Source organism: Populus nigra, chromosome 2 (assembly GCF_951802175.1).
Source record: "Populus nigra chromosome 2, ddPopNigr1.1, whole genome shotgun sequence".
NCBI lineage: Eukaryota > Viridiplantae > Streptophyta > Magnoliopsida > Malpighiales > Salicaceae > Populus > Populus nigra.
Window position 1 is genome coordinate 5,792,568 of NC_084853.1, and position 5,000 is coordinate 5,797,567.

Genomic DNA, 5,000 nt, shown 5'->3' on the forward strand with positions numbered 1-5,000 from the left:
AGGGGACACGCTGAAGAAACAGCGCTGGTTTAGACACGGTGGGCGCAGTGTTGGAATCGGCAGCGCCGATGAAACCGGCAAAGTCGGCAGAATTGGCAGCGGGTGCTGGCGATGGGTCTGGACGGGCTGGATAGTCCAAGGCTCGACGAGAAAGACCGCAGGTTGAGACACTGGGGCAGTGGCAGCCCGCGGGACAGTGTCGGCAGATTCGGCAGCGCAGATTTGTGCGGCTGCAGGTTCGTCGGGGAAAATCGGCAGCGCAGATTTTGCGACGAACATGGGCTGGGCGATGGACTGTCCAGGCCAGGCAGGAAAATTTGTCGAGGGGACACGCTGACGAAACAGCGCTGGTTCAGGCACGGGGGGCAGTGTTGGAATCGGCAGCGCCGACGAAATCGGCAAAGTCGGCAGAATCGGCAGCGCAGATTTTTCGACGAACATGGGCTGGACGCTGGACTGGCCGGGCCATGCAGGAAAATTCATCGAGGGGACACGCTGACGAAACAGCGCTGGTTCAGGCACGGCGGGCAGTGGTGGAATCGGCAGCGCCGACGAAATCGGCAAAGTCGGCAGAATCGGCAGCGGGTGCTGGCGATGGGTCTGGACGGGCTGGATAGTCCAAGGCTCGACGAGAAAGACTGCTGGTTTAGACACTGGGGCAGTGGCAGCCCGCGGGACAGTGTCGGCAGATTCGGCAGCGCAGATTTGTGCGGCTGCAGGTTCGTCGGGGAAAATCGGCAGCGCAGATTTTGCGACGAACATGGGCTGGGCGATGGACTGTCCAGGCCAGGCAGGAAAATTTGTCGAGGGGACACGCTGACGAAACAGCGCTGGTTCAGGCACGGCGGGCAGTGTTGGAATCGGCAGCGCCGACGAAATCGGCAAAGTCGGCAGAATCGGCAGCGCAGATTTTTCGACGAACACGGGCTGGACGGTGGACTGTCCAGGCCAGGCAGGAAAATTCGTCGAGGGGACACGCTGACGAAACAGCGCTGGTTCAGACACGGTGGGCGCAGTGTTGGAATCGGCAGCGCCGAGAAAATCGGCAAAGTCGGCAGAATCGGCAGCAGGTGCTGGCGATGAGTCAGGACGGACTGGATAGTCCAAGGCTCGATGAGAAAGACCGCTGGTTTAGACACTGGGGCAGTGGCAGCCCGCGGGGCAGTGTCGGCAGATTCGGCAGCAGTGTCTGCCGATTCGGCAGCGTTGGCTTGTTGGCGCGGGGGGCCGATGCGAGTGGGGACTTGGGCAGCGGGCAGTGAAAGCAAGAGTTTCCCCGATGCTGCCGGGAAAAACGCTCCCCGGGATGGCCGGGTGAGATGACCCGGCGGCCCGCGACGGGTCATTCAATTCCATGCCCCGTCAACATAACTCCCGATGTACTGTTTGCTTTTTCGGAAGAAGAGATCCATCCCCCCATCCTCGGCCAGCCAAAAACGCTCCAATTAATGGCCGGGTGAGATGACCCGGCGGCCCGCGACGCGTCATTCAAATCACTGCCCTATCGGCTACAACTGCTGATGGGTGGGATTAGAGGCCTGCCATGGTGGTGAGGGGCGGCGAGGACCGTGAAAGCTAGAGTTTTTCAGAGGCTGCCGGGAAAAAGGCCCCTCGGGTGGCGGGGTGCGAGGACCAGGCGCGTCATTCAATTCTCTTCCCTATCAACTTGGCTCCCGTTGGCGGGATTGGAGGCCTACTGTTTGTTACAGGGCTAAAATCGTCAGGGGAAGAGCTGACGAAACAATGCTGGTTTGGATGCAGGGGGTAGTGTTGGAATCGGCAGCGCGGACAAAATCGGCAAAGTCGACAAAAAAGACTGTTGGTCTGGACATCGGGGCAGCGGCAGCCATGCCGACAGGGGGGGAAATCGGCAGCGCAGATTTGTGCAGCTGCAGGTTCGTCGGGGAAATCGGCAGCGCAGATTTTTCGATGAACATGGGCTGGAAGATGGACTGTCCAGGCCAGGCAGGGAAATTCGTCAAGGGGACACGCTGACGAAACAGCGCTGGTTCAGGCACGGGGGGCAGTGTTGGAATCGGCAGCGCCGACGAAATCGGCAAAGTCGGCAGAATCGGCAGCGGGTGCTGGCGATGAGTCTGGACGATTTATAGTCCAGGGCTTGATGGAAAAGACTGTTGGTCCAGACAATGGGGCAGTGGCAGCGCGGATTTGTGCAGCTGCAGGTTCGTCGGGGAAAATCGGCAGCGCAGATTTTTCGACGAACAGGGGCTGGGCGCTGGACTGGCCGGGCCAGGCAGGAAAATTCGTCAGGGGGCCACGCTGACGAAAACAGGGGCTGCGGAGTGGAAAATCGGCAGCGCAGATTTTTCGACGAACAGGGGCTGGACCGGCCGGGCCAGGCAGGAAAATTCGTCAGGGGGGCACGCTGACGAAAAGAGGGGCTGCCGCGTGGAAAATCGGCAGCGCAGATTTTTCGACGAACATTCGTCAGGGGGGCACGCTGACGAAAAGAGGGGCTGCCGCGTGGAAAATCGGCAGCGCAGATTTTTCGACGAACATTCGTCAGGGGGGCACGCTGAGGAAAACAGGGGCTGCCGCGTGGAAAATCGGCAGCGCAGATTTTTCGACGAACATTCGTCAGGGGGGCACGCTGAGGAAAACAGGGGCTGCCGCGTGGAAAATCGGCAGCGCAGATTTTTCGACGAACAGGGGCTGGATGCTGGACCGGCCGGGCCAGGCAGGAAAATTCGTCAGGGGGGCACGCTGAGGAAAACAGGGGCTGCCGCGTGGAAAATCGGCAGCGCAGATTTTTCGACGAACAGGGGCTGGATGCTGGACCGGCCGGGCCAGGCAGGAAAATTCGTCAGGGGGGCACGCTGACGAAAAGAGGGGCTGCCGCGTGGAAAATCGGCAGCGCAGATTTTTCGACGAACAGGGGCTGGACTGGCCGGGCCAGGCAGGAAAATTCGTCAGGGGGGCACGCTGACGAAAAGAGGGGCTGCCGCGTGGAAAATCGGCAGCGCAGATTTTTCGACGAACAGGGGCTGGACGCTGGACTGGGCCAGGCAGGAAAATTCGTCAGGGGGGCACGCTGACGAAAACAGGGGCTGCCGCGTGGAATGGCAGCCTACACGCAGATGCGAATTCGGCAGCGCACGATGGCTTGAGCAGGTCATGGGTTCGACTTGGCGCGATCTGAAACCTGGACGAGGGACTGTCGACGCTGGACGAGCCAGCGCGGTGGCCTGTCGTGCCCCGTTCAGGGGGGGCCTGCCGCGGAGACAGCCCTCGCGGGCTCGACAGCGCAGGCCAGCGTCCCCGACGTCGCTGGCCGCGGCAGGCGAGCTGCCGGGGTTCCCGCATTCCTACAAGAAAACGTCGTGCTTTCCACATGAAACCAATCCAGTAAAATCAGCCATATTTTTATGAGGCTGCCCACTGAATTTGGGGTCATTCCGGGCCGGTTCCTAATTTTGCGGATTTACTCGATTTCTAATGGTAGGAAAATTAAAACAAATACTTCCCGACCTCGAAAAATTCTGGGAAAATTAATGAAGGTGGATTGGATTTTTGCCAACCTCTGTGCAAAATTTCAGCTCAAAATACCAAGAAATGAATTTTTTAGAGGGGGGGTGACAGCTGGGACCTAGTAGTGTCTCCCCCTGCCAGAGCTGCAATGACACTTATTGCTCTTTAGGGAGCCACCAGGCCGGCGCCCCTCAAAGACCACACGCGCGCGCGCGCCCGCCCGCGCTGGGCGCTGGGGCCTGAGGGCCTGGGGCCCTTGGGGGCCCTTGGGCGCTTGGGCGCGCGCGCGCGGCCCCCGCAGCCATGCCGCGCTGCGCGACGCGCGGACAGCCCCTGCTGGCTTGCTCTCTCGCCCGCGGGGGGGCTGCCTTCGGGCCCTGGCCCCCCGCGTTCTGGCCTGCCCCCTGCGTGGGAGAGGCTAGGCGCTGCAGGGGCCAGCCCGACGTCGCTGGCCGCGGCAGGCGACAGCCCGACATCGCTGGCCGCGGCAGGGGCCAGCCCGACGTCGCTGGCCGCGGCAGGCGGACAGCCCCTGCTGGCTTGCTCTCTCGCCCGCGGGGGGGCTGCCTTCGGGCCCTGGCCCCCCGCGTTCTGGCCTGCCCCCCGCGTGGGAGAGGCTAGGCGCTGCAGGGGCCAGCCCGACGTCGCTGGCCGCGGCAGGCGACAGCCCCTGCTGGCTTGCTCTCTCGCCCGCGGGGGGGCTGCCTTCGGGCCCTGGCCCCCCGCGTTCTGGCCTGCCCCCCGCGTGGGAGAGGCTAGGCGCTGCAGGGGCCAGCCCGACGTCGCTGGCCGCGGCAGGCGAGCCGCCGGGGTTCCCGCATTCCTACAACAAAACGTCGTGCTTTCCACATGAAATCAATCCAGTAAAATCAGCCATATTTTTATGAGGCTGCCCACTGAATTTGGGGTCATTCCGAGCCGGTTCCTATTTTTTCCGATTTCCTCGATTTTTAATGGTAGGAAAATAAAAAAAAATACTTCCCGACCTCGAAAAATTCTGGAAAAATTAATAAAGTTGGATTGGATTTTTGCCAACCTCTGTGCAAAATTTCAGCTCAAAATACCAAGAAATGAATTTTTTAGAGGGGGGGTGACAGCTGGGACCTAGTAGTGTCTCCCCCTGCCAGAGCTTCAATGACACTTATTGCTCTTTAGGGGGGTGCCCCCTGACTGGCCATGGGGCGCGCTGGCCTGGCGCCCATAGGCCTGCCGCGGGGGATATGTGGGCTGTTGCTAAACTCGGACTAAGGTGGGGGGCCTCATGGCCCGAAGTATTGCCGGCATCGATGACCCGTTTTCCGGCCGGCGACGACCCGATTCCGGCCACCGTCTTCGGGACCCGCTCCAAGCCGTCGGGCGCGTTGGGGCTGCTTATCCGCGGCGTGGGCGTGGCATTCATTTGCCGTGCTTGTGCCAAGGTGCTGGCAGCTGCTGCGCGGCTGTCTGCTTGCCGCGACGTCACGGCGGCGGTGGCCGCTGCCCCTGCTCGCAAGTCGGAGGCCTGGCCGACG